This window comes from Hemicordylus capensis, chromosome 1 (genome assembly GCF_027244095.1).
Source record: "Hemicordylus capensis ecotype Gifberg chromosome 1, rHemCap1.1.pri, whole genome shotgun sequence".
In the NCBI taxonomy this organism is placed as follows: Eukaryota; Metazoa; Chordata; class Lepidosauria; order Squamata; family Cordylidae; genus Hemicordylus; species Hemicordylus capensis.
In genome coordinates this window covers 77996343-78016688 of record NC_069657.1, presented here as the reverse complement: position 1 = coordinate 78016688, position 20346 = coordinate 77996343, and the positions used below count along the sequence as shown (strand labels likewise).

The 20346-nt window shown below is 45.0% G+C and overlaps 1 protein-coding gene across 7 annotated transcripts in view; it reads right to left on the bottom strand.

Moving 5' to 3' along the window:
* The window catches only part of SLC8A3 (solute carrier family 8 member A3), a 268007-nt gene that overhangs the window by 225852 nt on the left and 21809 nt on the right, over positions 1–20346 (bottom strand). The window contains exon 1 of one of the 7 annotated variants that reach the window (XM_053257237.1): positions 19626–19659. The exons of the other annotated variants lie outside the window; for them this stretch is intronic. The gene's annotated coding sequence lies outside the window, so the exon portion shown is untranslated. Of the gene's footprint in view, positions 1–19625; positions 19660–20346 lie in introns of those variants that run through there. 7 annotated transcript variants of the gene reach the window in all.

Here is a 20346-nt window from a genome sequence, read left to right as displayed (position 1 = left end):
TCTCCCAGGTTTTCTTCCTACCTTGCTTCCACACAATCACTTCTACCCAGGTTCTCCTCTTACTTTCCTTCCACACAACCAAAAATCAGGAGCACAAACAGCTCCCAAACCCGAGTAGAACACAGTGAGGACGAGCAGACAGTCTGCTCTGGGTGGCCGAAGTGGCCGCCCACACGACTGCCGGCTCCGTGGCCCCCGGAAGCTCCAGCTTGCCTCTCCTCTGGGGGTCTCCTTGTGAGTAGCCGCGGCACAAAGCCGTGGCGCGGCTACTCACGATTTTTAAAACCAGGTTTGCGGAGCGCTTGCTCCGCAAACCTGGTTTAAGGGCAGGGATAGTTAGGCGGGTTACCCACTTAGGAACCACCGGGCTCGCAGCCAAGCCTGGTGGTTCACACAATGGGATGAAATCGGGCTAGCCTCCGCTAGCCCGATTTCGTCCCCTCACGTGAATAGCCTCAGTTTTTGATTGTGTGAATGACCTCTTTATGTTTTGGGCTCTGCCTCTATTCCAGTAATATTGTCAATTCCTTTGTTTTTGTTATTGTAAACTACCTAGAGCCTTTGGTAGTGGGCGATATAAAAATATGAGCCTCCACAGATCAAACATCACAGAGAGGATTTTTATCTCACATCACCTCAAAGAAACCCTTTCAAGGAAAACTGGTACCATCGGTGGGGAAGCCAGGCACAAGTTCAGCACACGCCAGTCAGTAGCACAAACATCAATGCAACAGATTCCGTACCTGATAAAAAGGAACAATTGCACAACAGGATGAAGCAAATGTCTCAAGAACAACTTCTTCTACATAAAAAAACCATCTAACAACTGAACATGAATCTATGTGCTTTGAATTCCTTGACAGGCCAGGTCTGGAGACACATTTGGAGAATCTACACACAATCAAAGTGTGGAGCCAAGGAAGGTTTGGTGGGGAGAGTGGGCTTAGCCCTTCTTTCCCCACACATGAGCAGTTGCTCGCTGCTGGGCGGACAGATTGGCCACCCAGATGAGCAGCAGCTTCGGTCGGGCACTCCTGCGCCCAGCCACAGCTTGCTAGGGAGTTCCGGGGGGTGGGGGAAGGGGAGTGCTGCCGTGCATCACCCTAGCTCCTGGAGCCCCAGGCAGGCACCACACGAGTGGGAATAGCAGTGCCTTCCTGGGGCCCCCCCTCCCCTCTCCCCCCACCCCGAGTGCATCAGCTGCAGCTGCAAGTCGCCACGGCTGACACACAGTCAAGCCAATGGGGGTAACGGAACACTCACTCCGTTAACATCATTTAAGGGGAGGGGCTGTTAGGCGGGCTAGCCACCGTGGAGCCACCAGGCTCACCCGCAAGCCCGGGGGTTCTGATGATCACTGGGAACCGGGCTGGTCTCCCTTAGCCCAGTGATTGTGGGAATAGCCTCAATAGGTTTTGGGCTCTATCTCTGTTCCGGTAATGTTGTCAATTCCTTTGTTTATCTAACTTTAGTAGACCCATTTATTTCTTCTTGGAAGAATGCTCTCATTCAGAGGACCTACTCCTTGGGCTTCTCGCTAGTGCTGCTATTTAAGACCAGTATTCCCTCTAATTTTTTTCTTCTGTGAGCAGAATAGGTTTTGTTCTGGGAGGCAGTATGCGCATACATGCATTCAGAATGGGGTGTTCCTGATTAAAGCTGAGCGGGATCTAAAATTAACTGAGCGGGCATCACACCTTAGAGGGAACACTGCTTAGGGCTGGCACTGGACATGCAAAGTCGACAATCAAAGAATAAAGGACATAGATGAGCAGAGCTCACTAGCCCCAGGCTGTTGGCCTTGTTCACCACTGGCCCATGACTGGGCTCTCTACCTGACATTCTTAACAATGCAGGAATACAGAAGAATCCCACCCCTGGTAAGGCTCAAAGCTATGCCCTCTATAAAGTTGGAAGGCCATTTCAAAGACATTCTTGTTGCACAAAGACTCTGTCCCTGAGATTCTGGGAATACTGAAGGCCAATTCACACGTTATGTTCAACACTTGTACAAGAAGTGTACACAGGTGCAGATCTGTACAGAGGTTACGTTACATTCACAAGTTATGTTGAATGCAGGTACAGAAGTACCCTTCCTATCTGTACCATGCATTTGAAGGGCCTGTATCCAGGATCACTTTTAAAATGAACACAGGTACAGTCATTAACACAAATACATGTACGTGTGAACAGACATCTGTACGCTCATACCACATAATGTCTGAATCAGGCTGGAGCCAGCCAATCTTCTGGCTCCAGATCTCAGGCAAAATGGTGTGGATTCTTCCACAATCCTAAAGACATATTGCTGAGACCCTGACCAATCATCTAACATTGTTCCATATTCTGATCCAGTGGTGAATCCTGCCTGGATCCATTCTTGGGGAGGGGATGCAACTCAGCAAAAGAGCACATGCCTTATATACAGAAGGTCCCCAGTTCACTTCTTGGCATCACCAGTTAAAAGGTTCAGGCAGCAGCTGGTGAGAAAGGCCTGTGCTGGAGAGCTGCTGCCAATCAAAACAGATAATAGTGGACCAATGGAACAATAGTTTGACTCAGTATGAGGCAGATGCATTAGATAATCTACTGCTATTGAGAGCTACAGACACTTTGCTGCAGATACTTTGCTGTTTGCAACCTATAATGGCAGACTCTTCTTGTTTTGTGGTCTCAAGTAAATGCATAAAGAACCTCAGGTTTCTAGCAACAAAATCTCATTACCTTGTCTGGCCACCCACACAATGCACAACAGCAGAACAAAGAGAAGTCAGTACTGGAGGGCTAAGCTTGGATCATATTTGATGGCTGGACAATTCACAATGATTCAGATTCCAATGATCTCTTTATTTTAGCAGCAGTGGAGGAAGAGTTCTGACCTCCAAGGAAGAAACTGTTGAATATGGGAAGCATTTCTGATTGATAAGAGAACAGCAGGAGGATGAATGTGTGCAAGAAAATGTAAAAATGAAAAAAGAAAAGAAATTGGAACCTACACAAACGTGAATAAGGGGGTTAGCTGGGGGGAAAAAATCAGAAAAGCTTCCCCCTCTTAAAGAGATAAAAGTGCACCTGAAAAAGTGATGCACTAATATACACAAGCAACCAACACTCACATTAATCTCCATGGCAAAAATACAAACAAGAGCTACACATTCATTTAAAAAAGGACATTTGTTCATTCTATAAATATTTAAAGAGTAAGGATGCTTGAACTTTTTTGGCTCCGTCATGTTCTTTAGAAAGGTAATTATTTACGCTGTGGCTTATGCAGTACCAAGCAGATGTGTGCAATATTGTCAAAAAGCTGTATTTCCAGCTCTGGCAGATACATTTTAAAGCTGTTTGAGAGTGTTTGATGGAAGAAGAGGCAGCAATCCTGTACCCACTACATTGGCATTTCAAAAACTCATGAAAACATAGTGCTAGTTAGGCACTGGATAGTGAGGAGGGGAGGGCACAGAATCCAGCTCTCCCCAAGACAGAGGGGGAAAGTGGTGGTTGTTTTTAAGTAAGAAATGAAGAGTCACACAATCCAATGCACTTGGGTATATGACTCACTGAATGCAGAAGGGCTTACTTCAGAGTAAACCTCCCTAAGACTGCACTGCCACAAACCATGTGTACTTACATGGGAGCAAGCCTAACTGAACTCAGTGGCCTTGCATGATTAGGAACATTACTCAAAACAGTCCCGCTGAAATTAAAAGGACTAGTAGCTACTTTGTGTAGTTTCCTTTATCATGTCAGCCAGTTAGTGGACTTAATTCTGAATAATTTAGAATTCTAAATTCAGGAATAAGCAAGGAAAGGTGAGGATTGAAATTTTCAGAAGAAAGATAGAAAGAGAAAGAAAGACTTTAATTCGGAGCTGTAAATTAAAGTGCTTTAATATTCTTTATGTGGCAGACACAGTGATACGGATGGTTAGCCAGCCAGCACTCTGGCTTAGCCCTATTAGTACGGATTTCACAGCATTATTGAAATTAGAGACAGAAGAGAACTATTACATTATCTAGTCTCTTTCCCATTGCCTTTTCCCTGCATGGCGGGACTGTTTTGTTCCTTAAGCATGCTATTTTTCTAATGTGTTGTCCTTTTCAGTTCTAAATTACCCAAGAGATGACAATGCCACAGCTTCCCCAGGAGACTAATCTTACAATCTAATTTATGTGAGGTTCAGATTTTCCTTTCAGTCTTCAGAATGAAATTAGGCAATGGCATTTTGCTACTCCTCATTATATCCTACTTGTTAGTTCTCAGCCATTTCCTCATTACTAGGCATTTAGCACTACAGATACTTCTGGATAATTGTCATAAACTGGAATAGGCATCTTTTGGTCAAACTTCCACTTTATTTCCATAAATCATGTCAGCTAGTAATTTAACCATATGTCTCACTCTTCTTCCATTTCTTTCACACACACACACACACACACCCTAATTATTAATATTAATAAAAGTACAAATACATACACACATACATACATGAAAGGATTCAGTATATACTGCAAAGGGGGGGGGGGGGCGGATAAAGCAAAATACAGACAAACACCTCAGTGTACAAAATCAAATCTCTAATCCTTTCACAGAAGATAGAGGCTACTTAAATTATGAGACAACATCCAAAATCTAATGAAGGGACTTCAGATTGGGGTGGGGGGGGAGGGGGAATTCCTTCTTCAATTTCTCTCTCATTCATTCATCACCATTGTTCTGCAATTCAGGAACCTAGTGCCTGTGGACCCCATGGCTTCCCAAAGGCATGATTGATGCAAGATAAAACTATTAGAGAGGCACTAAAATATGATGTCTGAGTAGCATCCATAGTTTTCCCTGTTCGGAACAGGAGTGCTTGCTCCAGAATAAGGACAACTGTGCAACTCAGTCATAGACATATGGATCAATTCTTTCAGTAAGAAAGAATGTAGCTGCTGGAGAATGTGATCCTTCCTCTTAGAGCACACCAGGGAACTGCAGTGTGTAGTCATGTGATCAGGTGAGACGAGTCTCACGATCAGTGAGACTCGCTGGGAAGGGGTTTGCGGATGATCAGGAAAGCAGCCCTAGGCGGCTAGATCGACTGCCGGCTCCGTCACAGAGCCGGTGGGGGCTGCAGGAATCAAGGGCCACGCGGCCCCCAGAAGTTCCAGGATGCCCCACGCAAGTGTGCGGGGCATCTTGGAGAAACCCCCGGGCTTGTTTCAGCCTCCCAGTGGGGGTGCCCTTGTGTGTTGCTGCAGCGCAGAGCCATGCCACAGCAACACACGATCAAAAAGACAGGGTTAGCAGAGCGCTCACTCTGCTAACCTCGCCTAAGGAGAGGGAGAATTAGGAGGGTTTTCTGACGGGAGCTGCATGGCTCTCGTGGTAGTAGATGATTGGGCAAAAGCAGGCTAGGCTCCCTTAGCCCGCTTTTGCCTGATTGTAAGAATCCCCTCGATGAGTTGCTCAGATGAAGGCAGGTCGTCAAGGATTGAGTTAGGAAGAGCAGCGGACACACAGCAGAGGCTTCCAAATAATGTAATCAGTGAGCCTACTTAAAGAATTCTGCTTTCCTTCCGTACCCACTCAAAATTCTCAACCTGTAGCTCAGAACATACACATCTTTTAGTTTCTGTGCTGCTACATGATATCGAGCATTCATTGCTTGGAGATCACTTGTGATCTGGGATCACACACGGAAATGTCAGTTACCCCATGCTACAGAAGTGTCTGAGGGAGGCCAGGTTTTGCAAACATGCTTGCCAGCAACATTTAATACAAAATAATATACATGGCTGAGTCCACTGAATGGGTGGGTGGAGCACACAGTATCTAATGCGGAAGTTCCAAGAGGCTTTTGAGAGTGCAAAAAATGAAATAGCCAGGCCCTGCCTGGAAAATGTTACGGAATTGCTCTATTACCAAAGGCGTAACTATAGGAGGGGCAGGGGGGGCACGAGCCCCGGGCGCCATCTTTTCTGGTCACGTGGGGGGCGCCGCCATGACCAAATTTTTTAAATTTTTTTTTAAAAAATTTGTTAATACAAATATTTCCTGCTCAGTGCAGCAGCGCTGCAGCAGTCAAGGGAGCGCGTCGGTGCCCCCTTCCCCACGAGCGGTCCCTTCCGCGCCGCCTGCGCCCCCCCCATTGCTTTGCTGGCGCCTGGTGGCCAGTCAGTGGCCTGGCTTGGCGGCGGCGGCGGGCGCTTGTGAGGAAAAACCTAAATATAATGTAGTATGTTGGGGGGGGCGCAGGGGGGGGCCCATTTCAGTGCTTGCCCCGGGCGCCGTTTTCCCTAGTTACGCCTCTGTCTATTACTGAAAGAAATGTGGAGATTTGGGGAAAGGTGTGGGTGCGACCAGCAATAGTGAATATTTTACAGTCCTAAAGTGATTCTGACGAATTTTGTTTTGTTTGTAATACCACAAGGAGATTGTTTGCTTTGTTTCAACAGCCTCACGCCCCCAGTTCTTTTTGTCACAATTAACTGCTGTTGTCTGATAATTCTCTTCCTCAGTGCTTGGGTTATTTCCTTTACACCCTCTTCATTTTTCTAAGCTGGATGTTGCTTCCTTGTTCCCATTTATAATGTTCCCTCACCCCTATTGTTGCTTGATGTCTTCGGAGAAGCTTGCAGCCCCTCCCACGTTATTATCTTCAAGATTAATTAACTGACTCTCAGCTCATTAATGCAGATGCTAAAACAGGTCCTTGGTCATGCCAGCCCTTGTTGCACCTCTCTGCTCCCTCTCCAAGGCAGTGGCAGTGCCAATTAAAATACACTCCTTCCACTCATTTTTAGACCACCTTAATATACACATATATGACTCGATTAGTATTAATATCTCAGGTAAATTTTCATGGCACACTGTAACTTTCTCTAAACACTGCTTTATCATAGTCAGTGAACTTCACTGAGGCACTAATTTTGCAATTCAATTTTTTTAAAGTGATTGAGTAGTTCATCTAGCATTATTAATTTCTTCTGCAAGCAAGCTGCTTATGCTCATGGCAGTTATATATTAGATGTTTATAGATTTCTTTCTTAATATTAGTTCCCATTAGTTGACTGAAGTCAGATTAACCATATGGGATCAGCAAAGGCAAAATACATGGGCAATAATAAAAGGAAATTCAACTACCATGCATGTGAAATTAGGGTTGCCACCTAGGAACATAGGAAGCTGCTATATACCAAGTCAGACCATTGGTCCATCTAGAGCAGTATTGCCTATACAGACTGGCAGAGGCTTCTCCAAGTTGCAAGCAGGTTTCCCCTCAGCCCTATCTTGGAAATGCCAGCAGGGAACTTGGAACCTTCTGCATGCAAGTTCGTAAATGCTCTTCTCAGAGTAGCCATATACCTTAAGGGGATAGGGCTACTCAATATTCGCAAACCTTGATATTTGCGGGAGTTCTGCTCCGTGGTTGTACTGCAGATATGGAAGCCGTGAATATCAAGGCATTGTTTCAATGGGGAATTGGGGGTTAGGTGCCCAGTCACCAGGAAAATGTGAAAAGATGCCGATTTTCAGCCAAATCTGGTGGGGGGGGGCGGACGCGGGGGGGGATCTCCTTAAAAAGTGCTGATTTTCAACCAAATCTGGGGGGGGCATGGGGGGGGGATCTCCTTACCATGCTTTGCTGCTCTCCCATGTCGTGCTGTGCCCGGAAATCACCTGTTTTTTGTTTTAAACGGGAGTCATTTTGTCGCTCCGAGAAACAAAATAGCAGCTGGAAATTACCTCCACAGTCATTTCTGGCCACTTCCAACCCACAGATATGTGAGGTCAACATGTCCCCCTCCCTGCGTGTATGCCAAGGTTGGGTACCTTTTACCTGAGTGCAGCTACACAAATCCGTGGATCATAATGTGTCTTGGGTTGATCAGAGATGGGGAAGCGGGGGATGACCCTGGGACAGCTATACCAGTGGTGGTGGGGAATCAACAAACATATGGTGTTGGTAGGCCAGTGGGCCATTATGGGGAAGGGAATGCAGAAATTTAATTACTGTTGCCTCTTCTAGCAGGCCAACCACCTCTTTGATTTTGGAGAGCAATGCCACCCACTCACAGAACCTCACCTTATTACTCTGTAGTGCCAGGTCAGTTCAAAATAAATCTGAGGTAGTCCATGACTTGATTATGGATGAAGGAGCTGACCTGGTATGCATTACAGAGACCGGGTCGGGAGAGGCTAGTGGTCTGGTTTGGTCCCAGCTTCTCCCAGAGGATTACTCTGTGGCAGAGCAGGTGAAAGGATGTAGTTGGGGAGGTGGGGTGGCTGTGGTCTATAAAAATACCATCTCCCTTACCAGAATCCCTGTCAAGGATTTGGCCTATACTGAATGTGTGTACTTAAACCTAGAGACCAGGGATAGAATGGGACTTCTGCTGGCATACTGATCACCCTGCTGCCAGTGAAGTCCCTAATTGGCCTGACGGACCTGGTTGCTGAGTTGGCATTGGAGTTGCCCAGGTTGTTGTTGGGTGGGGGGGACTTTAATGTTAATTTTGGGACCAGGTTGTCAGGGGCAGCTCAAGAGTTGATAGCAACCATGACAACTGTGGGCCTATCCCAGTTTGTCTCTGGTCCAACACATGATGCTGATCACATGCTTGATTTGGTCTTTTGCTCTGATCAGGGTGGTGTTGCATGGGTGAGGACTCCTGTCATGTCCCCACTGTCATGGATGGATCACCATCTGGTTAAGGCAGAATTTACAGCCACAACCCACCTCTGCAGGGGTGAAGGAAGTATTAGATTGGTCCGCCCGAGGAGGTTATTGGATCCTCATGTGAAAATGGCCAATTCCATGCTAGGGATAATTAGGAAGGGGATTAAAAATAAAACTGCTAATACAGGTGAAACTCGGAAAATTAGAATATCGTGCAAAAGTCCATTAATTTCGATAATGCAAATTAAAAGGTGAAACTGATATATGAGACAGACGCATTACATGCAAAGCGAGATAAGTCAAGCCTTAATTTGTTATAATTGTGATGATCATGGCGTACAGCTCATGAAAACCCCAAATCCACAATCCCAGAAAATTAGAATATTACATGGAACCAAGAAGACAAGGATTGTAGAATAGAACAATATCGGACCTCTGAAAAGTATAAGCATGCATATGTGTTCAGTACTTGGTTTGGGCTCCTTTTGCAGCAATTACTGCCTCAATGCGGCGTGGCATGGATGCTATCAGCCTGTGGCACTGATGAGGTGTTATGGAAGACCAGGATGCTTCATTAGCGGCCTTCAGCAATTCTGCATTGTTTGGTCTCATGTCTCTCATCCTTCTCTTGGCAATGCCCCATAGATTCTCTATGGGGTCAGGTCAGGCAAGTTTGCTGGCCAATCAAGCACAGTACACTGTATACTTTTCAGAGGTCCGATATTGTTCTATTCTACAATCCTTGTCTTCTTGGTTCCATGTAATATTCTAATTTTCTGGGATTGTGGATTTGGGGTTTTCATGAGCTGTACACCATGATCATCACAATTATAACAAATTAAGGCTTGACTTATCTCACTTTGCATGTAATGCGTCTGTCTCATATATCAGTTTCACCTTTTAATTTGCATTACTGAAATTAATGGACTTTTGCACGATATTCTAATTTTCCGAGTTTCACCTGTATTATAATGCCCTTATACAAAACTATGGTGCGGCCACACTTGGATTAGTGCGTACAATTCTGGTCATCACATCTAAAGAAGGACATTGTGGGACTGGGAAAGTGCAGAAGAGGGCAACCAAGACGATCATGATATGAGGAAAAGCTACAACACCTGGGGCTATTTAGTTTAGAAAAAAGACAACTGCGGGGAGACATGAGAGAAGTATATAAAATAATGCATTGTGTGGAGAAAGTGGATAGAGAGAAATTTCTCTCCCTCTCACATAACACTAGAACCAGGGGTCATCCCATGAAATTGGGAAGTATTTTTTCACACAACACATAATCAACTTGTGGAATTCTCTGCCACAAGCTGTGGTGATAGCCAACAGCCTGGCTGGCTTTAAGAGGAGTTTGGATAACTTCATGGAGGAGAGGTCTATCAATGGCTACTAGTCTGAGGGCTATAGGCCACCTCTAGCCTCAAAGGCAGGATGCCTCTGAATACCAGTTGCAGGGGAGTAACAGCAGGAGAGAGGGCATGCCCTCAACTCCTGCCTCTAGGCTTCCAGCAGCATGTAGTGGGCCACTGTGTGAAACAGGATGCTGGACTTGATGGGCCTTGGGCCTGATCCAGCAGAGCTGTTCTTATGTTCAACTCCGGGAGCTTTCCCAGACAGCAGGCTTTACTGCGGATTTACTGTGAGGCTTTACTGGGAGTTCAGATTTGGCACCAAAAAAAACCCAACACAAAAAGTGGATGATTTTACCCCAGGCAAAAATTGGGCTATGCTCTAATGTGCAATGAAAACCCCAAATTATGTGTGCAATGTGCATTGCTCTCCAATATCTTGCATGGACTTTAGCATGAATCTGGCCAATGTGCAAACACACACCCTCCATTCTGGTAGAGAAGCAAGCTAAAAAATCCGTCTGGATAATGTTTCAGATAGGACTGGGAAAGATTCCCGTCTGAAGCCTTGAAGAACTGCAGCCTAACAGTGTAAGCAAAATTGAGCTAGGTGGACCAATGGTCTCGCTCAGTATAAAAAAAACTTCCAAAATGCACCCCAGACCTATACAGAGTGATGAGAGCTGCAGAAAACAAGCCAGAAGGGAGAGCCAGTCAGATATGTGTTGACCAATTTGGCATTTTGCTAGGAAATAGAGAAACAAAGCAAGAAGTTAATGTGACACCTGCTGCATATACAAGACATACCTTGCCCAGTGCCTCTGAACTGTTTGCCCACAATGAGCTCTGAAGGTTAAGCCATGCCCTCCAGCTGGTACAGAAGTACAGTGCATCTAGCGGGTGAATCTGCCTACCTATTTAAAAGCAAATCCAACAGTGCCAGAAGGAACAAGTTGTATTTTTAGCTGGGATGCCAGTAGGGTCACCGCTCATGCTACATTCACCCACAAAACCAGTTTTTCATGCAGAAGGCTGTGTGCACTTAATGTCACCATGAGGGCAACATCTGTCAGGATGGGTTTGGGAAGATGGATTGTTTAAGGTAGACGAAGGAGAGCAGGAAAAAAGTGGTAATCCTAAAACATCCAGTAGTTTGACAAAAGAGAGGGACTAAGGGATACATCTTACAGATGGAGTTACGTAGCACAAGTGAAGAGATTTATTTTTCAATTTCTAATACAACCATTAGAGCAGCAGATCCACTAGAGCAGGGGATTTCTCATTTTACCCTAGCAAAGCCACCAGTTATTAAAAAGAAGGAAATAATTTGCTGGGGCAGGAACAGAGCATAAAAAGACACTGAAGGAATTAATAAACATGGGACTACAAAGGGACCTAAGGACTGAACAAATGGAGAAGAATAAAGGATGTAGGGAGGTCTGTGGAGTTCAAAGAAGAGAGAGAGGGTGCTATGGATGAAATGAGGGGGGGAAATGAGCTAATAAAGATGTGATGCAGAGAAACGTGTGGGGTAGGGAAAAACAAATAGCCGGGTAGCTGAGAGGACATGCAGAGAGACCTTTGGAGTGGAGAAAAAAAAGAAAAGGGTGGATAACAGATTCAGGTGTAAAGAGATCTGTGTTGATGGAGCAGAGATGCAAACAGAGAGCATGAGACAGCACTATAATGTGGAGAACTAATAGATGGGGTACCGAGAGGAGAGAGGATACTATAAGATGCAGAGAGATCAGGGGTCTAACCAAGTGTGGGCTATAAAGAAACACTGGGTTAATAGCCATGTGGCCTCTTGAATCCGTAAACATGCAAAAATAGCCTTCAGAATTATTTGAGTTGTGTACTGCTGACTCAGAAGTCTCCCCTTCCTGACCCAGCCTCGATACATGCAAAATAAATGGCTCAGGGAGGATCAGGGTGGAGCCATTACATCCTCCTAGCATTTGCCTGAATGTCTTGCCTTAGTCTATAGAGAAGGAAGTGCTCCCCTTTTAACTTCAAGACATCCAGACCTGACTTTTAAACCAGTCTATAAAAGGAATTAAGGCTCACTTCTTGCTGGAAGTGAAGTTAATTCTTGCCGAATTAACTTGACGATTAGAAAAATTAGTAGATCTTTACACTCTTCCTTGCCAAAGCATTGCCAGTTCTTGAAATCTGCACAACCCTGACTATTGGACACCATGGCAAAGGATGATGGGAGTTGTCATCGTCATCCAAAAATATCTGCAGGGCTGAAGTTGTGCCACCATGATCTAGGACAAGAGTCCCCAACTTTGGGCCCTTAAATATCGATGGACTACAGCTCCAATCATCCCCAGCCACAATGGCATTTGTGTTTTCTAGAACACTGAGAAAAGCTTGACAGTGGGGAGAGACACAAGAGTAAAGAACAGGGTGGGGAATGCAAGAATAATAAGGGATGAATGTGAGCAATTTTTCTTCATTGCTCTTGGAAGTTCATTCATCTGACTGAGCAACTCAGTCACACTCTATTGGCTACTGGGATTATTCAAAACAAAAATAGGAACCATGAAATGTAACAGCAATCCTGGGGTTTTGACTTCTTGTGCTCTTGGTCCCTTGACAAAGCCTGGGAATTATGTTCATCTTTGTCTGATCCCTGCCTTGCTTATATCCTGTCCCAGTAGAAAACACAGGTCATAGCTAGGACAATGAAAAAATATGCTGTAAAACAGGGTTCAGCCCTACCAGGATATCAGATAGAAAAATAATTATTTGAGTGTGCTTCTGTGTGATGAGTATATTACATTTATTTTTCAATGCATCTCTCACCCAGTCTGGCCCCTTTAAGAGGCTTACAATAACATCCACATATTGAGCATATATTTCCGCGACCAAACTAAAAGCAGGAAGCAATATAAATGTTCCAAAATAAAATAGTAAATAAAGCAAGCACTTCAGCCAGTTGTCTTCTGCCTTTCCTTGTAGCAGGTTATGCTGAAACTCTTTACAGATCAGAATATCATGGCTGGTGTCCTAGGGAATAAGTGAGAAATGGGCAATATTCTCACTTATGAGATGAATACAGTCCTCTAACCATCTCCACATCAGCAGAATGACTGGCAGATTTCAGATGTGCAATGAGCTGCATAGGGGAAAGCTGCACATCTCTGTGAGCCATTAACAAACATGGAACATAAGAAGCTGATCAGTATTGTCTAGGGATGTGCAAAAAATTTCGGGCACAGAACGATCTGTGCCCGAAACGAACAATTTCGGGTGATTCGGGGCTGAACCGAATCACCCCCGATGTCCCCCGATATTTTTCAGGCACGAGCCGAATCACCCAAATTTCGGGCATGAAAAATTCGGGTGATTCGGTTCACGGTTGATTTTTGGTGAATTTTTAAAGTTTTAGTGACTTTGGGGCAGTTCGGGAGCATAGCATGGGATCTGGGCAAAAGGAGTGGGGTGGGGTGGTAGTGCCTAATGGGTGCAGGCTACCACCCCAATTTCAGGGGGATTGGGCCAAGGGCTGATTTTTGGTAAATTTCTGAAAATTTCATGTCTTTGGGGCAGATTGGGGCATATTGGGGCAGAAAGTGGGGCCTGGGGCAGAATAGTGGGGTGGGGTGGTAGTGCCTAATGGGTGGAGGCTACCACCCCAATTTCAGGGGGTTTGGACAAAGGGCTGATTTTTTGAGAATTTTTGAAGTTTTAGTGACTTTGGGGCAGTTTGGGGGCAGAAAGTGGATCTGCCCCAAAATAGTGGGGTGGGGTGGTAGTGCCTAATGGGTGGAGGCTACCACCCCCATTTCAGGGGGATTGGGCAGAGGGCTGATTTTTTGAGAATTTTTGAAGTTTGGGTGTCTTTGGGGCAGATTGGGGGCAGAAAGTGGATCTGCCCCAAAGGAGTGGGGTGGGCTGGTAGATAGTGCCTAATGGCTGGAGGCTACCACCCATCCCCAATTTAAGAGTGATTGGGCAGAGGGGGGAATTTTGGTGAATTTATTTTTATGAGGTTTGTCTTCATAAGGTGAAGTGTGCTAAATTGATTACTTCCTCATATTATTCATAGTAAAGGAAAGTGTGAAAAAGTGAAAGTGGGGTCATGAGAGTTGTTTAATTGAAAAATATCTCATTAGCTATGATAGAATGAGAATTCACACCTCAGAAAAAACTTCACCCCACTCCACTCCTTTTGCCCAGATCCCATGCTATGCCCCCGAACTGCCCCAAAGTCACTAAAACTTTAAAAATTCACCAAAAATCAGGATTTTGCCCAATCCCCCTGAAATTGGGGTGGTAGACTCTACCCATTGGGCACTACCACCCCACCCCAAAATTTTGCCCCTGGGCCCCTTTTTACCCCCCCGAATCGATTCGGATTTGGATTTGGATTAAATCCGAATCCGAACCGAATCAAGGGTGATTCGGGTGACCCAGATTCGGGCACAAAACAGAACAGGGGTGATTCGGTTCGGGTCCGAGCCGAATCACCCGAAATCCCGAATTGCACACCCCTAGTATTGTCTAACCCAGGGATTCTCAACGTTGGGTCCCCAGATGTTATTGGACTTCAACTCCCATAATCCCCAACCAAAGGCCATTGGGGCTGGGGATTATGGGAGTTGAAGTCCAATAGCATCTGGGGACCCAACGTTGAGAATCTTCGGTCCAACCTGTTCTCCATAGTTTAAGGAAAGAGTCTCTCCCAACCCTACCTGGAGATCTTGGAGATAACTGAGCTGGACCTGGGATCTTCTGCCTGCAAGCATGCCAATGCTCTTCCACTGAGCTAAGGCCTCATTCCTTAAGGAGAATATCTTATAATGCTCACAAGTAGTCACCCATCCAAATGCAAACCAAGGTGGACCCTGCTTAGCAAAGGGGACAATTCATGCTCAACACCACAAGACCAGCTCTCCTTCCTAATGTGTTCATTACTTGATGAGTACAGGATCAAGTTATGACTTGTTTGCATGAACGAGCCATTACTGATCATTGCATACGTAGGAACGTAGGAAACTGCCATATACTGAGTCAGACCATAGGTCCATCTAGCTCAGTGGTCTACACAGACTGGCAGCAGCTTCTCCAACAGTGCAGGTAGGAATCTCTCTCAGTCCCATCTTGGAGATGCCAGGGAGGGAACTTGGAACCTTGTGCTCTTCCCAGAGCAGCTCCATTCCCTGGGGGGAATATCTTACAGTGCTCACACATCTAGTCTCCCATTCATTTGCAATTGGGGTGGACCCTACTTAGCTAAGGGGACAAGTCATGCTTGCTGCCACAAGACCAGCTCTCCTCTCCACTTAACATCATCTCAGACACAACATTGCTTTTCAATGGAGTCAGTTCAGTTTACACATGCAGCTTTGAGAACAGAGTAATGAAGTGATAAGAAATTAAGTGATGCAAAATCATACGTGGACCAACGTGTCCTTACCTCTGTGTGGGTCCAGGGTTCAAACCTGGTTCAGCACAGAGTCCACCCTCCCATATTCCACACTGGCTCTAACCCTGAAATCCAAGTCCACCCTGTCCTCCACTTCCTGATCCAGCCTGCTCACTCACGCAATCTCTGAGGCAGATGCTGCCGCTTCTATTTGTACCTCCTTGTTCAACATTTAGTTTTGTCCTCTGGCTTCTAATCAAGGGCTGCTTCCTGAGTAGAGCACTGGCTTGCCCTTAACAGATACGTGGCCTCTGGCTCCTTGGCTCTGACAATGTTTCAAGCCTGACCTGGTGACCTGGTCCCTGGCAAGCAGGCAGAGAGAGAGAGAGGCACAGAAAGATGCAGCATAATAATGTGCTCTTTCATCCAGCTCTGGAAACTGCTTGGTCCTGCGTTTGCAGAACCAGCACTGGAGTCACACCAAGAGGAAAGCATGTGCCAATAAAATGCACTAGAAATGATCAAGACCACAAGAGGGACAACAAAGTTCAAAAAGATTGATGGATCAAGTTAAGATCTGTCACAAAGATGCTTCTTGCGTGTTTTATTTTTAAAATTAGCTCACCTGTAAAATCTGCTCGGGATCAAAAGTATGTCAGCTTTTCCAGGTTAGATTAGAGAACCAGCGTGGTGTAGTGGTTAGAGTGCTGGACTAGGACCGGGGAGACCCGAGTTCAAATCCCCATTCAGCCATGAAACTAGCTGGGTGACTCTGGGCCAGTCACTTCTCTCTCAGCCTAACCTACTTCATAGGGTTGTTGTGAAAGATAAACTCATGTATGTAGTACACAACTCTGGGCTCTGTGGAGGAAGAGCGGGATATAAATGTAAAAATAATAATAACAATAATAATTTGTTCCTGAATGCATCTCTCTCTCTCTTTTCCCTCGCTTTACTCTTAAGTTCCCTCAGAGCTTTCCTGCCAGACACATCTGGCACACAGAAAGCATGGCAAACCGCTTGATTCAGTTAACAAGATGCTAATCCTTAATTTCCTCTGCTTGGGAGGACCTACATGTATTAGGTCTAAGTAAATTGGCAGGTGTTCAGTTTTGCTCACAAGGGGAGGGTCTTGCTTGATTCCAAGTTAGTTCTTCTGTGATTGTTAAGAACAGCCCTGCTGGATCAGGCCCAAGGCCCATCCAGTCCAGCATCCTGTTTCCCACAGTGGCCCACCACACACTCCTAGGTGTTGGGGTTTGTGATGATTTAGCAAAGCATCAAGGAAGCTACCACTCCAGTTACAGAGTGCCGAGTTTAGTTGTTGCAGCTATTTAAGTAACAAAGAAAAAATGGGGTTCACGGAATCAAAGAAAGAAGAGCAAAAAAACCCGTGAACCCGGTCACCGATTCGTTTTTTTTGCCAGCTGTAACTCTAAAGCCATTGTGTATGTCATTCAATGCCCATGCAATCTCTGGTACATTGGCAAATCAGAAAGAATTCCCAAAGTTCGTATCACAGAACATTGTTCCCGTATTTTGCACAAGACTGCAGTAGCTCCCCTGGTGGCGCACTATATTGATAGACCACATTCTACAGATGATATCCGTTTTTTCATCTTGTATAAATATCGTGGACCGTCTTTCGCTTTAGTAAATGTCCGTCGGACTCTTCTTCAGAAAGACTGCTCTGCATCATTTGAGATCTATCCATATGGGGTTCTTTTAGCCTATATACCTCTAGGACCTGTTTCACTGTTCTACAGTGTTCCATTCCATAGATCCGTTTTGAGGTCTTTTTTTAGCCATCTCTCTGTCATTACAAGAGGTATAGAATATGGAGGTTTATTTGCGGGTTCTTTCTTTCTTTTTGCTATTGTTACAGTCCATGGGACATTCAGCTCTTTGCTCAGGGTTGCAACGTTCATTTGTTTTGGGGTGTTGTGGTTCCCCTGCAGTTCTGTGAAGCTCTATATCTTTTACCTATTACTTTGGGTCTCCCTAAGGCAGGCCTGCTCAACTTTGGCCCTCCTGCAGATGTTGGCCTACAACTCCCATAATCCCTGGCTATTGGCCACTGTGGCTGGGGATTCTGGGAATTGTAATCCAAAAACAGCTGGGGGGCCTAAATTGAGCAGGCCTGCCCTAAGGTATGGCATACATTTTGTACTTTGTCTATGGGCTTGTACAACTGAAGGGATGACTCACAGGTAGTATCTACATTTTAAGCTTTATGATCAATGTGGTATAGTTTGGGGTTAGCCTTCTTGCATTTATGATAGGCTACACCTTTAAGTTAAGTTTGTAGTTTCTTTACAACAGCTGTAAAGCCTCTTTGGCTAATTACTCCTTTTGTTTATAACCTATGAAGAGTTCTCATCAGTGAGGTGGACCCCGAGGCTTCAGTATGCTTGGCAAAGTTTGAATGTATAGTAATGTTGCTCAACCTTCATATTTATTCCTTTGTGGTCTTTACTAGTAATGTTTCATTGTTTAATATATACTGTTTCATGTATTTTAAATCATTATTTCAGCTTGTATCAATGGGAAACAGTCCCTGATGAAGTGCCTTGCGAAACAGCTACTTATCCTGGGGTGGCTGTAGTGTGCTCTCCCCTATTTGATTTGTCATCTACCATCAGTCATCACAGAGCATGTTGCTTGCTTTTTCCTGTGTTAAGGACTTATGGTCTGTACTGCATACATCACAGAGCATGTTGCTTGCTTTTTTTTAATTCAAGGGCTCATGACCTGAACTGTATGTACTTATTACATTTCCTTATCTGGAAAACATCTTGGACTCTGCCTGGATACCTATATATACCATTTATCAGTTTTTCATATTTTTGTTGTTCTGTATATTTATTGGTTCTGTATGCTACATTTCTATGTTGAATTCAGTTATTTAATTTATGTATGTGTTATAAGATGTTTCCACTGTGGAATGGCAATCAATGTGGTTTGACCACAGTTGGATAAGGTTTTGACCACCGTTTTGGTTTCATGCCTGTCTTGTCTACATTTGGCCAGGTGGCTTTGTCAATTTCATAAAAATGATCTTTGTTACATATTTCATATCAGTTTATTCCATATCAGTTGATTGTTTTCAGTGTGTTGAGAGTTGGTTCATTTATTTTTTGTTCATGAGGTTTTTTTGCTATTTAAGTAACATGCATGGGGATTGCTGTAGAGTCTAAACTGAACTGATTTGTTGATGAAGTACATTTGAGATAGGAAAGACCTAGCCCTAATCTATAGAACTACATAATGAAGGAGAGAGGGAGAGACAGATGTTTCCATCTTCTCTCTAGGAGGACTGACTCACTACAGGAAGTACCTGAGGAGTCAAAGCAGGGGTCATAGAGCAGAGGCAAGCAAAGATAAGTAAGGAGAATCTCACTAGCTGCCCCTGCTCCCGATGCCCCTAGTGATCATTAGGATAGTTGGTGAAAAAGGTTGACACACTGGAACTCCATCTCCCAACACCCCTTCTCATTGCCAGTTGCACTGGCTCACAACTCCCATCTTCTCACAAAGCATCTGGAATCTGTCTGTTGCCATGTGTGGAGGAACAGCTATCCCACCACACATGCTACCACAGGTGACAGATCTCACCGCTACCACCACATGTGGAGGACCCTGCTATCCCACCAGACTAACAAGTGTAGGGAACAACCCTCTGGTTCTCCTGACTCCTTCACTGCTGCCACTAAGTGGGATTTTGGTAAAGCTGAGTCCACTGCAGCAGCCCTTTCAGGAATTATTTTTTTTAAAACCCCAAACCTTAGTAGTGGAAAGGCCTATAGGTGTGGGGTAGAGACAATCAGCAAGCTCTATTATACTAACCAGAAAGTTTTTACTAAAAAAAGTTCCAATTAAAACATTACTTTACAGAAAATCACAAAGTAATACTCACAGAGAAAGTCAGGGTAACTAACAAACTGTAGGCTTTTAACACTGCTCAGTTCTATTAAGGTTTTCCTTCAAAGTCTCTCTTTTCTTCCTCTGGCTGACTGGGCAGTTCAGGGGATAGCACAGATCTGGGGCTCAATCCAGCCTGGCTACTTTCCCACTTTCAGTGATTTCAGCTCTTGGTCTGAGTTTAAATATACATATTCCTCCCACCCTGCCCTACATTTCTGCTCAATACCAAAGCCCTATGGCAAGTCAATCCCTAAATATTCAGGGGGGGGGGAATAACCACAAAAAGGGAATCACATCATACCTCCATTACTAAGGCTGGGCTGGGCAGAGGGTCTGCAGAGAGCTCTGGTGTTGGACATCTCTCTCTGCCTGCCTGCCTCCTTCCTTCCTCAGCTTCAGGCTTCAAGGAGGCCTGCATGGAGACCTCTCTGGAAGCCCCACCCACCCACCAACCAGCTGAGAGGCGGGGAGAGAGAGAACTCTAGCAGCTTGCCTGGGAGCCTTTCAAGCTGCACACAGACACAAAAGATCAGCTTCAGGACTGGGGGACTCGCTGGGACTGAGGGAGAGAGGAGGGCAGGCTGCATGGCAGTGTGCCCAGAGTAGAGCCTGTGCCAGCTCGGGGCAATTGCCCCGGTCGCCCTGCCATAAGGACAGCCCTGACTGTAGAGTCTAAACTAAATTGATTTATTAATGAAGTACATTTGAGATAGGAAAGACCTATCCTATCTATCAGCTACATAATGAATAGGTAGGGAGAGAGAGAGATATTCCCAACCCCCTGATCATCTTGGTTCCCATCTTCTACACCTTTTCTAGTTCTGCAATGTGACCAGAAATGCACACAGTACTGTAAAATGTGGTCGCACCATAGATTTTTATAAGGACATTATAATATTATCATTTTTATTTTTAGTCCCCTCCTTGATGGTCCCTAGCTTGAAATTTGCCTTTGTTTACAGCTGTCACACACTGAGTCAACACTTTCAATGAGCTGTTCACCACAACCCTAAGATCTCTCT